At 38.0% G+C, this 17,070-nt stretch overlaps 1 pseudogene; it reads left to right on the forward strand.

Annotated features, from left to right (window-relative positions):
- Positions 1–1,118: 1,118 nt before the first annotated feature.
- Positions 1,119–16,590, forward strand: LOC125163863 (piggyBac transposable element-derived protein 2-like; annotated as a pseudogene).
- The last annotated feature ends 480 nt before the right edge of the window (positions 16,591–17,070 follow it).

A 17,070-nucleotide genomic window follows, 5' to 3' on the forward strand; every position in this document is an offset into this window, starting at 1 on the left:
GCCTGAGCTGACAAATCCGTTCTGGTATGTAGATGCAAGTTTCTTTGGAGAAGGATTGATATATAGTGCCAATATGCAATTATTCTGTCATTGTTGGACCTTTCTTCAAAGTGACCTGGTGGCTTTCATTAGATAAATTCTGGGACTGGATATTGACTCAAATTAGGAAATAAGAATGTACTTTTTTCTGATGAGAGCTTTTATCAGACTTTCACCCCTCAAGTCTTTATCTTAGTTTTATCAGTTAAGCAATACTCTGGTGGCTGCACATATATCTCAGCTTAAGAGTGTCAGTGTCCATGTCCATTTAGTAAGCTATGTACACCATACTTTTAAAGTGTTTTATACAAAACATGGGCCATGTTATGCCTGGGCCCTTTCTTTCCCACTTATATATGTAGCTCTGATTACTCTGCAATATATTTGTCTATTAATCTGGCCAAAATGGACAGCTGCTTATGAAATTCTCAATGATGCTTTTGGTATTTCCAGAGTGCATCCGATATCACTCTAGGCTCTTTTGGGGGATCATGGTCACCTGGAAATGCATGATAAATGCCAACATGTCCTCTGTTCTTTACTTTTTCATAGTTTATCAATAGTCAGCCAAGATCAGTCAGGCATCATCATCTTACCTCATGGTGGTCCTCGTGGTGGTTACTTTTTGCCTCAACTATCGTACCCAGTTATTTTTTAATTCACAAGCAATGCTGCTTTTTAAAATCATTTTTATGACATGTAATAGACATATAACACTGTATAAGAATAAGGTGGACAATATGATAACCTGATACATGTATAGATTCCCAAATGGTTACAATAAGGTTAGTTAACACATTTTACTCCTCACATAATTGCCATTTTATTTCTGTTGCTATGGCGATAACATTAAATCTATACTCTCATAGCACCTTTCAAGTGTCCGCTACAGTGATCCTAAGTGATTATTTTAATCATGATTCTATACATTAGATATAAACAAAATATAATTCTAGCAGTTAAATTGCAGGGCTCATAAAATTGTTTGACAATAATATCTGTTACAAGAAAAAGAGCAAAGTTTGCAAAATACAAATTATTTCTGTCAATTAACAACATTTTTTTCTTATTAATAGAGGATGTATTTGTCTTTCCTCTGTTACACCCTGGGCCAATCACTTTCTCAAGGCTGCCTGGAAAGGTACAGGAAAATAAACATACAGAGAAAATGATCCATGGGAGAAAGACCTATGGGAGATGGAGATGGCTCCTTCACATAGTGATAACCACCTTGTTAAGGTAGTTGTTAACATGATTTTTATAATTGAGATAAAACTGGTGTATAACAGTATTTTAATTTCAAGTGTAAAATATAATAAGACAATATTCGTATACATACAAAGTGTTCACCACAAACATTCTAGTTACCGTTTGTCACCATTCAATTAAACCCCCTTTACCCACTTTCCCCATTTATGAAAACTGTTCCCTCTGTTCTCCCTGTTCCAACAATTTGTTCTCTGAATCTATGAGTATGATTTTGGTTTTGTTTATTTTTTTTAATTTTTTAAAATGTTTTTATTTATTTTTGAGACAGAGAGAGACACAGCATGAGCAGGGGAGGAGCAGAGAGAGAGGGAGACACAGAATCTGAAGGAGGCTTCAGGCTCTGAGCTGTCAGCACAGAGCCTGACATGGGGCTCAAACTCACGGACTGTGAGATCATGACCTGAGCCGAAGTCGGACGCCCAACCGACTGAGCCACCCAGGTTCCCCATGTTTTTGTTTATTTTAAATTCACCCCATAAAATCATGTGTTATTTTTCTTTCTCTGACATTTTACTCAGAAAAATACACTCTGAAGAGATTGGAAGATGGATGCAAAGAGGAAGACCCTAGGCACACATCTTCCCATGAATACAACTATATAACTATCAAATCATCTTAAATACCCCAGAAATCAACCTGGCAGAATCAGACTGTCAGAACAAACTCCACAACTAAAACCAGAGAAGAGGCCACATCAAAGAATGTAGAAAGTGTGAAGACACAGTTTGGTAGAGAAATGGATCATGGTTGCTGCATTTGGGTGGGAGCAACAGACATGGAGAAGGGTAAGAGACAGACTAACATACAGAGGAGGGTATAGGGAAAACAAATTCCCAGAGCAATTGGATTTAAAAATGAGAGAGACTGAATTTTGTAACTTTTGGCAACAAACTGGGCTTCAGCCTGGATTCTCAAGTCAGCAGCCTTTACAGGTATACAGCCTGAATGGCAATGGGGCTACTCTTAGAGAAAAGACAGGGAAAGAACTTGCCAACAAACGTCATGGAAAGACCCTTTGTCATAGGATAGTTGTATATATATACTTTTACTTTTTGAGGAATCTGTTTTCCAAAGTGGTTGCACCCATTTGCATTGTTATCAACATTACAAGAGGGTTATTCTTTCTCCACCTCCTTGCTAATACCTGTTATTTCCTGTGTTGTTAAGTTTAGCCATTATGACAGCTGTAAGGTGATATCCCATTGTAGTTTTGGCTTGCATTACCCTGATGATGAGTGATATTGAGCATCTTTCACATGTATGTTGGTCATCTATATGTCTTCTTGGGGAAAATATCAGTTCATATCTTCTGCCAATATTTAACTGGATTATTCATTTTGGGGATGTTGGGTTGCACAAGTTCTTTATATATTTTCAATACTAACCATTTATAATATATGTCATTTTCAAATATCTTCTCCTATTCCATAGATTCCCCTATAGTTTTTTGTTTTGTTTGTTTTTACTTCTTTCCTTCTCTGTGCAGAAGATTTTATTCAGATATAGTACCAATAGTTTATTTGTTATTTTGTTTCCCATGCCTTAAGAGACATGTCTTAGAAAGAAGCTGTTGTTGCGAATGTCAAATAAGTTACTACCTGCACACTCTTCTAGGATTTTTATGGTTTCAAATATCACAATAAAGACTTTAATCCATTGGGAATTTATTTTTATGAATGTTGTAAGACAGTGGTCATATTCATTCTTTTACATGTAGCTGTCCAGTTTTCCCAACACCATTTGTTGAAGAGACATTCATTTTCCTATTGGATATTCTTTCCCACTTAGCTGAAGAATAATTGGCCATATATTTGGGGTCAATTTATAGGTTTTATATTATGTTCTGTTGACTTATGTTTCTATTTTTCTGCCAGTAGGATACTGATCACATCATTAGAGATTTGCAATATAGCTTAAAGTCCAGAATTGTGAGGCCTCCAGCTATACTTTGCCTTTTTTAAGAGTGCTTTGGCCATGTTGGGTCTTACAAATTTTGGGATTGTTTGATCTCTGTTAAAAATGTTGTTATATATCTATTTTTTAGTTTTGAATAGTTTTGATTTATTTTTGAGAGAGAGGGAGAAAGAGAGAGACAGAGTTTGAGCAAGGGAGGGGCAGAGAGAGACAGAGACACAGAATCTGAAGCAGGCTTCATGCTCTGAGCTGTCAATATAGAGCTGGACACAGGGCTCAAACCCACAAATCATGAGATTATGACCTGAGCCGAAATCATACACTTAACCCAGGTGCCCCATTTTTATTGATATTTTTATAGGGATTGAATGAAATGTGTAGATTGCTTTGGGTAGTGTAGAAATTTTAACAATATTCATTTTCCTGCTCCATGAGCATGGAATGCATTTCAATTTCTCTGTGTTTTCCTCAATTGTTTTCCAGCAGTGTTTTATAGTTTTAAGAATACAGGTCTTTCACCTGTTTGGTTAAGTATACTTAGGTATTGTATGGTTTTGGTTCAATTATAAATGGGATCAATTCCTTAATTTCTTTTTCTGCTGCTTCATTATTAGTGTATAGAAATGAATTTTGTAAATTTTTTAATGTTTATTTATTTTTGAGAGAGTGAGAGACAGAGACAGAGGCAGAGACAGAGAAAGCATGAGTGGGAGAGGGGCAGAGAAAGAGGGAGACACGGAATCCAAAGCAGGCTCCACTCTCTGAGCTGTCAGCACAGAGCCTGATGCAGGGCTCAAATCCATGAACCATTAGATCATGATCTGAGCTGAAGTCAGACACCCAACCAACTGAGTCACCCAGGCACCCTGAAATGAAACAAATTTCTAATATTGATTTTGGATCCCATGCCTTGGCTGAATTTGTGTATCAGTGCTAGCAATTTTTTTGTTGAATCTTTTGTTTTTTCTCTCTAGGGTATCATGTCCTTTGTGAATAGTGAATTTTGACTTCCTCTTTACCAATTTGTATGCCTTTTGTTTCTTTTTGTTGTCTGACTGCTGAGGCTAAGAATTCCAGTATTATGTTAAATAGCAGTGGTAAGAGTGGTCATCCCTGCCTTGATCCTGACTGTAGAGGAAAATCTCTATTTTTTCCCCATTAAGGATGATATTAGCAGTGGGTCTTTCATATATGGCCTTTACGATGTTAGGGAATGTTCCATCATACATACTTTGTTGAGGGTTTTTATCACGAATGGATGATATATTTTGTCAAATAGTTTTTCTGCTTCTATCAAGAGCATCAAATGGTTCTTATCATTTCTTTTATTAATGTGATGCATCACATTGATTAATTTGCAGATATTGAAGCATCTCTAACACACAGGAATAAAAACCATTTGGTCATTGTGGATAATTCTTTTAATGTACCATTGAATTCAATTTGCTAGTATCTTGTTGAGAATTTTTGCATCGGTGTTCATCAGGGATACTGGCTTATAATACTTCTTTTAAGTTGGGTCTTTGTTTGGTTTTGGAATCAACATAATGTTGGCCTCATAGAAGGAGATTGGAAGTTTCCTTCCACCTCTATGTTTTGGAACAATGAGAAGAATAGGTATTAAGTCTGTAAATATCTGGTACATTCCCCTAAGAAGCCACCTGGCCATGGAATTTTGTTTGTTTGGAGATTTTTGAATACTGATTCCATTGTTTTGCTGCTTATGGGTTAATTAAATATTTCCTTTTCTTGCCTTTTAACTTTCAGTAGTGTGCATATTTCTAGGAAATTTTTTTCCATTCTTTACAGATTGCCCAGTTTTTTGGAATGTAACTTTTCATAATAGTCTCAGACTTGTTTGTATTTCTGTGGTGTTGGTGTGATCTCCCCTCTTTTCATTTGTGATTTTATTTATTTGCGTCCTTTTTTTTTTCTTTTTGATAAGTCTGGCTAGGATGTTATCAATTTTATAAATCATTCAAAGAACCAGTTCTTAGTTTTCTTGATTTGTTCTACTGGGCCTTATGTGTTTTTTTTTTCCTATATGTTTATTTCTGTTCTAATCTTTATTATTCTCCTTCTTCTGCAGGTTTTAGGCTTCATTTGCTGTTCCTTTTCTAATTCTTTAGGTATAAGATGTGTCTGTCTGCTTTTAAAGAGAAGCTTGATCCAAATATAACAATAAATAAAAGTAACAAATATAAACAATAAATAAATAAATAAAATCTGATAAATGGATAATTTTTTTTCTGTATCCAAAAGTAGAAAACAAAAACAAAAACAAAGAAATATACATCCTTTTTCCCTGAGAACTGAGGCTTTGCAGCTCTCTATGATAAGTAGACTTGGTGCATGCAAAGGTTTTGTGCTGGGTTAAGACCTGCTGTGCTGATTCTCAGACTGACTTGCCTTACTGAAGATGTACCTTCACGGTGCAAGGGGATAGATCTTGGTTTAATTTGCTCAGGTGTACCCGTGGTGGCAAGGTTTTGCTCACTGAAGTCCACCAGTATTGATGGGTGAGGGGAAAAATGGTACTTCCCCACAATCTTATCTTGAGCTCACACCTGCCAACCTTCCTAAAATCATCAGAGAAGAGTAAATGATCACTCCTTCGGTGTTCTTGGTTTTTGTCAGAACCTTATCTTCACCCTGTTGTCTCTGAGGTATCTGCCTGCCAGGCAGAACAGCGCTAAATTGTTTTATCACAGATGCAGGTGGGTTTTAAATCTTCAAACTTCAGAGACTCCTGCAACATGGACCTGTAATGATTCTCTGGGGGAGAATATTGCTGTGGTATGGAAAAGTGCTGGCTTGTCATAGAAAATGGTCACATGACCACACAATGGCTCAGAATTTATGATAAAGCACATCAGAAAGTCAGCACCAAGCCTCACTTCTCTCAGTCAGCGACTTTACTCCTATGCTGGTGAATGGGGCAGCTCAGTGGGGCCCAAAGATTCTTTTGTCTCTGGAAAGGCCATGCCACCATTCCCAAATGCACTCCACAAAAGAGAAATTTTGTCCCCGTGTGACCCAGGGGATCCTCAGACCACAGTGCCCACTCCCAGATCTCTGCCCTTCTTCCCCACCCAGAGCACCACTAAGCCTGACAGATGCCACCCTAGGAGTGGTCTGGAACTCTAAAACTTCATTCAGACTTTGTGCTCTGTTGTTTATAAAGATTTGTGATATTAAGCCACTCTTCTTTTCCTAGTCAATGGTTTTGGTAAATAGTTTCCTTATGTAATCTCCTGTGTGTGGGGTTTGTTCACTCTTTTTCCACTCTTTCTCACTTTCTTTCTCTCTCACTCTTCCACTCTTCTCTCCATGATAAGGACTTCTTCCCCTCCACACTGCCTACAGCTCTTTTCTCTCCCAAGTCAACTCTCAGCAGATCCTACCTTCCACTGTCATAGACTCTAAGTCTAAAGTTCTCTTTTGGCCAGCAAAAAAAAGTGTACACAGGATTAAAGCAAGAGATGGCTAAAGTCTGGGAAAAGACAAGAGCCCGACTAAGTGTCCTTGCTCCATATTTATTCAGATCAGAAAGCTTACAAGTGTGATGAGCATGTACAGACAAAGAAACTAGGAACATTAACTTGGGGACATGAGGGAAAACATTTTTTTTTTTTTAAGATATACAGTGTTTGGGGTTTTGGTCTATATAAAGCAAAATCTGGGTGCTGGGCAGATGGGTAGATGGTTGATAACAGCAGACAGGATGCACCGTGCCTATTTATCTTTGCTAGCTAGGGGATGAGACAAATAGGGGGAATAATCTCATGGTTAATAAGGCACCTTTTCTTTTGTTAACCATCTCCATTCTGGGCTGCTTTGCCTACAACACAGCAGTCAATAGTCAAATTCACCAATTTACTTAACCTGGCCCTATTCTCCTGTGAAAGCAGCTTTTCTGCTATAGTACTAAACTGGGGTGCTTCCACCCTGAATATCTAATCTTGTTTATTTCATATTCCTATGTATTGGGCACCTTTGTGCCTTTTCTATTTAAGGTCTTTGTCTCTCCCTCTCTATTCTGGTGGCTCTACAACCCCTCTCTATTTTGGGGTGCCTTTACACCTCCCTATTTCTGTCACTTTTGTGCCTCCCTATTTTAGGGGTGCCTTTGAACCCCCCTATTCTTGGCATGCCAATCTGGTTTACCAAAACTCGGGTGTGAGCTTTGTATTTATTTTCTTTAAAAAAAAATAATGTTTATTTTTGAGACAATGCGAGAGAGTGCAAGCAGTGGAGGGGCAGACAGAGGGAGACACAGAATCTGAAGCGGGCTCCAGGCTCTGAGCTGTTGGCCCAGAGCTGGACGTGGGGCTCAAACTCACAAACCATGAGATCATGACCTGAGCCAAAGTCAGATGCTTAACCGACTGAGCCACTCAGGCACCCCTGTATTTCTTTATGACTTGTTAACCCGTTGGTGAAAGCCTGTGGGATTCCTAAGCTTATCCTCTACATTCCAACAGATGGTCATTTTTCTGCTTGTAGATATGCAGCTTTGTTCTTTCAGTCCTCAGATTTCTTGTGTGTTCAGAATGATTTGATATTTATCTAGCTGTATTCAAGGGGCAAGACAATCCTAGGGTCACCCTGTTCCTCTACCTTTTTAACTGCTCCACCATTCATCTTTGACGGGCATTTGAATTGCTCCCACCTTTTGGCTATGATGAATAGTGCTGTTAGGAACTTGGGGTGTCTCTTGGAGACACTGCTTTTAATTATTATTATTATTATTATTATATGCCCAGAATTATTGCTTCATATATAAGTTCTATTTTATTTCATTTTTTCAAGATCCACCATACTGTTTACCTATTGTTGCACCATTTTATATTCCTATGAACAAGGCACAAGAGTTCTAAATTCTCCATATCCTTTCCAGCATTTCTATTTTTTTTTAATTGTCTTTTTAATAGTGATCATCTCAGTGGCTGTGAGGTGATATCTCTTTATAGTAGTGATCTGCATTTTTCTAATGATTAATAATGTTAAACATCATTTAATATACTTATTGGTCATTTTGTATCTTCTCTAGATAAATGTATCTACACAGATTCTTTGTCCACTTTTTTTTTTTTAATTTTTTTTTTCAACGTTTATTTATTTTTGGGACAGAGAGAGACAGAGCATGAACGGGGGAGGGGCAGAGAGAGAGGGAGACACAGAATCGGAAACAGGCTCCAGGCTCTGAGCCATCAGCCCAGAGCCTGACGCGGGGCTCGAACTCACGGACCGCGAGATCGTGACCTGGCTGAAGTCGGACGCTTAACCGACTGCGCCACCCAGGCGCCCCCTTTGTCCACTTTTTAAATCTGATTGTTGTTGGCAGTTGATTTGCAGAGGTTTTAGTATATTGTAATTTTTTAAAAATGTTTTTAATTTTTGAAAGAGACAGACACAGAATGTGAGCAGGTTAGGGGTAGAGAGAGATGGGGCCACAGAATCCGAAGCAGGCTTCAGGTTCTGAGCTGTCAGCACAAAGCCCAATTTGGGGTTCAAACCCACAAACTAGGAGATCATGACCTGAGCCAAGGTTGGATGCTCAACAAACTGAGCCACCTGGGTGCCCCAAGTTTTTTGTATATTCTAGATATTAACTTGTTATCAAATATATGTTTTGCAAATATTTTCCCCATTCCATTAGTTGTCTCTTCACTCTCTTAATTGTATCCTTAGATGCACTGCTAAGTTTTATGTGTCCTCATTTGTCTACATTTGCTTTTGCTGCTAGTGCTTTGGTGTCATAATCAAGAAATCATTGCCAGATCCAATGTGAATCTTTTCTCTGTTTTCTTCGAAAATTTTTATAATTTTAACTCATATTTAGGTCTTTGAGACATTTTGAGTTAATCTTTGTATATGATGTAAGGTAAGATTCCACCTTTATTGTTTTGCATGTAAAAATCCAATTTCTTCAACACCATTGGTTAAAGAGACTGTCTTTTGTGTACTGAGTAGTCTTTGTATTTTTTTGAAGATTACCTGACCTAAACATGAGGATTTATTTCTGGCTTTGTTATACTTTATTGGTGTATATATCTGTCTTTATACCACTGCCAAGCTGTTTCGATTTCTTTAGCTTTGCAATATGTAATGAAATGAGGCAGTGTGGATCCTCCAACTTGGTTCTTCCTTTCCAAAATTATTTTGGCTCTTTGGGGTCCCTTGATTCCAAATAATGATAGGATGGATTTTTCTATTTATGCAACCAAAAAAAGTACTATTGGGATTTTGATAGAGATTGCACTGAACATATAGATTGCTTTGGGTAGTAATCACATTTTAGCTGTATTAAGTATACCAACCTATGAACATAAGATGTCTTTGTATTTCTTCGTGATTAGAACAAAATTGCTTTGGTTTATGTTTGTCATTTTCAGTGTACTATTCTTTCATCTGTTTGGTTAGGATTCTTCCTAAATATTTTATTCTTTTAAATGCTGTGGTAAATGGAGTTGTGCTCTAAATTTTCACTTAAAATCGTTCATTATTAATGTAGAGAAATGCAACTGACTTCTGGTGTGCTGATTTTGATTTCTGGAACTTTGCTGAATTTGTTTATTACTTCCAAGTTTTGTTTGATCTTTAGGATTTCTTCATGAGATCATATTATGTGCAAACACTATTTCTTCCTTTCTAATTTGGGTGATTTTTACTCATTTTTCTTGCCTAATTACTCCACCTAGGATTTCTAGTACTGTGTTTAATAGAAAGGCCAGAATAATCAATTTCATCTTGATCCTGTTTTTAAAAGAAAAACTTTCACCCTTTCACTATTTCATATGATATTAGCTGTGATTTTTTTTCATATGTGATGTTTATTAAGTTGAACTTGTTTCCCTTTATTCCCAGTTTGTTAACAATTTTTATCACAAAAGTGTTGAATCCTAACTTTTTGTTTCTGCATTATATGATATGAACATATAGGTTTTGTCTTTCATTCTGTCTACATGGTATACTACATTTGTTGATTTTTTTCTCATGTTGAACTATTCTTTCATTCCAGAAATGAATCCCACTTTGTTGTGGTGTATAATCCTTCTAATGTAGTATAGAATTTACTTTGCTAATAACTCTTTCTGGAGTATCAGTATTCATCAAAGGTATTGGTCTTTAGTTTTCTTCTTGTATCTTTGTCTGATTCTAGTATCCGTGTAATTCTGGCTCAGTTATTGTATTTTCAGCTCTGAATACTTTTTGTTGTTGTTTTTTTTTAATGATTTCTACCTTTTTTTTGCATTCTCATTTTGTTCATGCACTTCCTTGTATTGTATAGTTTTTTTTTCTATATGTTCTCTCATTGAATACCTTTAACAAATTATTTTGAATTCTTCACCAAGAAATTCAGTAATCTCCCTTTCTTTATGATCTATTTCTGTAGTTTCATTTTGTTTCTTTCATTGAGCCATGTTTTCTGGTTTCTTTGTATGCTTGTAATCTGTTGTTGAGACTTGGCCACTTGAAAAAACAGCCTCCTCTCTCAGTCTCTATGGACTGTTTTGTTTTGTTTTGTTTTGTTTTCAGGGGAATACTTTATATGTCAGCCCATCTAGAAATTTGGGACCTCACCAACATTTTCTGGTGATATATTCTCTGGACTTGAGTGTGTACTTTAATTGTCTCAATTATCATAAGCTGCTTGTTCCTAATTTTTTCTCAGGAGTTTGTAAGTGTTTTTTCTCTCCTTGTTTTCTGTTTGTAGAACTTTTGAATTTCTGTAGCTCTGGTATACTGTGACACTTGCCTACATTTTCTCGATTGGATCTCGATAGGATCATTTGTCATCTAAAAATTTATGCCCTTGAAGGAGTCTTGGCACTAGGCAGGGAGACACTAGAAAAGACCAAAAAAAAAAAAAAAAGGGGGGGGGTCATATTATAAGAAAGAGAAGCCTAAATAAAGGACCTTTGATAATTTTTTTCCAGTCCTTTCTTGTCATTTGAAGAGAAATTTGAGTTCTTCCACTGGTTCACAAGAATAAGATGTCATATTAGCTGGCATAATAGTTTTCTGTGAGGAAGGTACAGGTTTAATTCTTGATACAGGAGTCCATGATCTTTCTATCTAATTTTATCTAATCTTACTACAGTGCGATCACATAATATGACCAGTAGGGGCCCTTCCAGTTTGAAGTTAAATCACCTGCTGCATTAGACTTCCAATCCTTTAAATAAACCATGTCTCCTGGGTTTATATTGGATGTGCTTCTAGGAACTGTCAGTTCAGGTTTAGGGAGGATATGCTTTGCATATTCATTTAGAGATGTATGAATTGACACAGCTTCAAGTGAATAATTTAATAAAATAATATAGTCTTTTTCTATCAATATGTCTACAGTGAGAAAATGGGTTTCATATACAATTGTTGGGGGAATCACCTAATGAGGGAGCACAAGGCAAACTGACAGGCTGAAAACACCCCCTATCCCCAGGTGGGATATGTTTACTATTCCTCAGGCACTTTTGTCTGCCAAAGAACAAAGGAAAGGGGAAAATAAATGGCTAACTGATAGTGATCACAGTCATGCAAGACAAGAGTCTCCATCAGTTTACAAATATCTCAGTAAATTACAAGAAAACAGCAATCTTATCAATAGCCTAATATTCAGAAACCTATAGAATTAATTTGTAATGCACCAATTTCAAATCCGAGAGACCATCAAGGAGCGGATACTGATGCAAACGCTTGAGGGTTTATTTGCAAGCTCGAGCTTGGGCCCAAGTATACCTGACACAGCAGAGCTGGGACTTGGACCCCTAGGTTAAGAGGCATAGCAGTTTTATAGGGGCCAGTGGCCATTGAGATTGTAACACACACAGAAAGTTGCATAGTCATGTCAGTCCACACGCAGGTGGCCAATTGAATTACAATTTACCCTATAGTAACTGTTTGAACTAGCCTATCACTCTGGTCAGAATTGATGTGCAAGTTTCGCGGGCAAAAGGCAGGGTTTGCATTCTTTGGCGGTTAGGGGTTCCGCATTCCTATTTGAGCCGGTTTCCATTAAGGCTGTGCTCAGCGGCTTGACTAGAGGGGGGAGTGTCTTAAGCAATAAGTAGGTCATTTGGAGGTTATACATGAGATGGTGGGTGTAGCACAAAATGGAGTTAGTCTTGCTCTGCTTGTCCAGGGGTAGGGGATTTTTGTTAAATTCCTTGGATCCCACAAATTTCCTGGAGCCCCAATATCAGCCTCCCCTCCATAATGATGTAGGAAACAAAGGCAGAAGGAAATAGAATTAAATTTCCTTATAACCTGCAGGCCATTGACAAATACCTGAGGCAGGCAGAGTAAAAAGTGTCTCCAGGAACTCCCTAATGTCTTAATGTTAACGCTTTGCTAGAGGGAAAAACAACCTTAGCTTGACAATAGCTAGGCCTGCAGTAATCTGTGAGTCTTCTTTAGAATGTGAAAATCTCTTTGGAAACTTCCCTTTGACTTTACTTCCCCCAACTTCCATATATATAACCAGTCTCTTCACAGATTCCAGGAAAGCTCTCCTTGCCCATGAGTCCTGTCCCCACGCTTTAATAAAATCATCTTTTTGCACCAAAGACATCATCAAGAATTCTTTCTTGGCCATCAGCTCTGAATTCCAGGAACCCCACCATCATACCCAAACCTCATCAGTATCATTTATAATTTCTCCTCTTTCATTAATAATTTTGTTGATTTGGGTTCTCTTTCTTTTTTTTTAAAGTGTAGATAGGGAAAAATCTGTTATAAGATGGCCAACAGGACTGATAGCAAAAATTCTAGAGTCCAAAAAAAGACTCCTTTCCAAGTTCTTTCCTACCCCTCTTGTTGCACGTGCCAAATTATTGCTAATGCAGAATGCAGAAGAAACAGACTAAAAATTGTTCCTTCTGTAAGGGTTAAATTGTAGTGTAGGGCTAATGCTTAACTTGAAAAATAACAGCTTTGTTTTGACACTGAAGGTTAAGAGATAACAGCCTTGCTTTGCTCTGGTAAACTACACGCCTCATACCCTTGTAAATTAGGCTTCACCAATTAAGGAAACAAAAGTTCAAAGAAAAGAGCATCAGAGGCAGGGTTAAGGAGATCCACTGGTTGCAACTTAGAGGCAGAAAGTCTAAAATAAACACCTCATTAGGCAACTGTTTCTAACTCATGTGGAACCTGTTTCTTTGTTCTGTTCCCAGGTGATGATAAAACGATGTGATCGGTTATAAAAACTCTGTACTCCGGCTGTTCGAGGCTGCACTCTTATCAAGAGTGTTGGTCCCGATTGGTCGGCCTTGCCTCTCATTGTAATAAACTTTGTTGTGACTGTCACCGGTGCCTGTAGCATTCTGTTTCAGGAGTCGTGTGGATGCAACACTTCTGCTTATGCTCAGGGCTCAGACCTCTGGAGATTGATCTCCTTAGAGCCCGATCATGTAAAATAAATCTCCTGCTTTCCAAGATCTCTGAGTGCCACTTGGTTCTTCCTCTGGGTGATCCAGACCAGTTCCTATAACAGTGTAGCTAGAAGTTTGTCCATTTTGTTCATCTTTTCAAAAAGCTAATTCTTAGTTTTCTTAATTTCTTCTATTGTTTTCCTTTTCTCCATTTTATTTATTTTTTTGCTCCAATCTTTTATTTCTTTTCTTATGCTAACTTTGGGCCTAGGTTATTTTTTTATTGTTCCTTGAGGTATGAAGTTATCTTTTTGTTTTTATTTGGGATCTTTATTTTCATTATGTATGTGTTTATAACAATAAACTTCTCTCTGAGAACTGCTTTTGCCGTATCCCAACTGTTTTAGTATGTTGTTTTTCCTATATTATTTGTCTCAAGATACTTTTTTATTTTCCCTTTAATTTATTCTTGGATTCATTGGTTGTTAAGGACAATGTGGCTTTATAGTGAGTACTTTATATACCTAAGGTTTCTTTCCAATACCGTGTTCAAAAGGCAACCACATGTGGCTATTTCAATTAAAATTACATAAAATTAAAAATTCAAGTTCTCAATTACACTAGTCATATATCACAACTTTAACAACCATATATGCCTCATGGCTAACATATTAGAAAGGGTTGATACAAAACATTTCCATCATTACAATAATTTTTGTTAGTAATGCTGATCTAGAATAGTAGTTGTCAGCCAAGAATAATTCTGTACCCCATTGATGTTTGCCATGTCTAAAACTTTTGTGGTTTTCACAAGTAAGATATTTGGTATCCTATTGGTATCTAGTATATAGAGGCCTGGGAGGTACTAAATATCCCATAGTACACAAGACAGCCCCCCATAACAAAGACTCATCCAGGCGCACATGCCAGAAGTTATGATGGTGGAAACTGTGACTTAGAATGTGTTTTGTTGTGAGGTGTAAGGTGGGTATTTTGTTCTTTCTTCCCCTCTAATTAGCCAATCAACTAGATACTATCTCCTGTGTGTATGCAAATTATTGCCCTCTGGTTGCTGGTGAAGCTTAAGCTAGAGATTTTTTTTTTTTTTTCTCTTAAATGGTGGACAAAGTCCTATTGCATTGTTAATTAAGATAGTTTTTTTTTAATTGACTTATCTCTTATTACAGATTCTTTGTCTCTGGACATAAAGACAACCCCACGTTCCCAGTTCATCTTAGTTTCAACTTCAAGTTAAGTGCTGTTTGATGAAAGGCTTTATGCAAGTAATTACTCCTCTCTTTTTGAAAGGCCAAGCCTATCACATTTTAAGCCCTTTATCCTGCTGGCCTCACTAAGCAAAGGAAGGAGAGGAGACAAGTGACACTCAGGAAAAGGTGAGGCAGACAAAGCAGTGCATGTGGTACTGAAGTGGCTTTTAGCTCCAGGATCTACATGTGATCAACAAATGTGATTTACTCTCCTCATCTCTTAATGCACAAGATGGTTGCTAATGGGGTTTCTCAGTTTCTGGAAGCATTCCCACTCTAAGGGTATGAACTGCCACTTGTAGAAGGCATTTGGAGGCAGGGGGCAAGCAGCAGCTGAGGTAGTCAGACTTGTGGAAACCCAGAATGTTAAGCCTGGGTCTACTGTTACAAACGAGGAGAGACTGGGGGACATGTGAAGATGGTTATTGTCCCCTAATAACCTCAATCTGAGGTCCATGGGAAGGACTTCAGGTTTCTTATCCTTGAAAGTTGGGCTCTCTTCCTGGCCCACACAGAGCATGAGAAATAACTCACTTCCCCAGAGGTCAGACCTATGTAGCCTATCCAAGGAGGAGGATATTTTGAGAAACATCTCCCAATTCACATGCCCATCTTGTGCCTGATGCAATTAGAAGGGACAGATTTGAACTGGTCTTCTCACGCATACATGCATTTTGCAGTTAACAATAAGCTGGACGATAGTGATAGGTTTGCCAAGGTCAGGGCTCTCCTTGTCTGGATTAATTGCAATTTCCAGAAGCATGCACCCCTGGAGGAGTTCTACAGCTTTGGTGAGTCCATGTGTGAATACTTTGGGCACCAGGGATCCAAGCAGCTGCCTATTGAGAAACCCATGGAGCTGGGCTACAAGATCTGGTGTGGAATAACCAGCAGGGGCTATCTTGTGTGGTTTGTGCCCTCACAGGGCATGCTGTTCACCAAGTCAGACAGGGGCTTGGGCTGAGGAGGCAGTATGGTGGTAAATTTTGTGGATGTTCTTCAGGAGCATGGCTGTCTGCCACAACACATATTTTTTGACAAGGTTTTTATAAGTGTCAAACTCATGTCCATTTTGAGGATAAAGGAGGTGAAGGCCACAGAAACTTCATGAATACAGGACTGAGCAAAGTCCCCTCAAAGATCACAAAGGATTTTAAAAATGAAGAGGTTGTTCATTTGAGTATAAAGTTGATGAGAGTGAGGAGATCATTGTTTGCTGCTAGCATGATAGCAGTGTGGTCAACATCTGCTCCAATGCTGTGGGTATAGAAACAGTGGGGATGACCAATTATCATTCAGGAATAATCAAAGCACAGAACCAGGTCCGCCAATCATCCCTGGTAAAGCTGTACCAGGAAAAGGTGGGTAGTGTCAGCAGGTGGACCAGAATATTGCCAAGTACAAAGTGAAGATCCGAGGCACAAAGTGGTACTCAAGCCTCATTGGCGCTGACCTCCGCAATGCATGGCAGTTACACAAGATCTGCAGCCATGATTCCCAACCAGACCTCCTGGCCTTCCAGAGATATGTGGCCTGTGTGTATCTAGACAGCAATGTGACAAGGGAAATGAAATAGGAAGCTGGAAACTGAGAGCCACTTTGGCATGATTGGACACTGGGTCATCAACCAGGACAAGATCTAGTGTGCTCTCTGCCACTACAGTGAGAAATGCCATAAGGGTGTCCATTCCAAGTGCTTCAGAAAGTACCACATACAGTGATGTACAATCAGGAGAAGGAGCCCTTTGGGTGTTTCATTTATAATGAGATGACACCTAATTTCATAAAGCAGACAGAGCACTTGTGTTTTATTTGTGTTGGAAAAAGGAGACCTGAATCCCTAATAACTTGGTTTTGTATTTTCTCCCCACTTCATTACTATTACCTTTTACTGTCTTTTATGTTGCCTATATGCAACATAAATTAATATTTATATTAGCAATAATAAATATCTGTAAATGTATAGATTATACTGTCATTTATTTCAAATTATAGGGCTTTTCTTTTTCTTTTCAAACTTTGATTTTAAGTTCACTTAGTTAACATACAGTACAATATTGGTTTCAGGACTAGACTTCATCACTTACATGTAACATGCAGTGCTCATGGTAACAAAGGACTTGTTAACACCCATCACCCATCTAGCTCGTACCCCACCCATTTCCATCCATCAACCCTGTTTGTTCTCTAAGAATCTCTTA

The sequence above is a fragment of the Prionailurus viverrinus genome, chromosome A1, assembly GCF_022837055.1.
Source record: "Prionailurus viverrinus isolate Anna chromosome A1, UM_Priviv_1.0, whole genome shotgun sequence".
Lineage (NCBI taxonomy): Eukaryota > Metazoa > Chordata > Mammalia > Carnivora > Felidae > Prionailurus > Prionailurus viverrinus.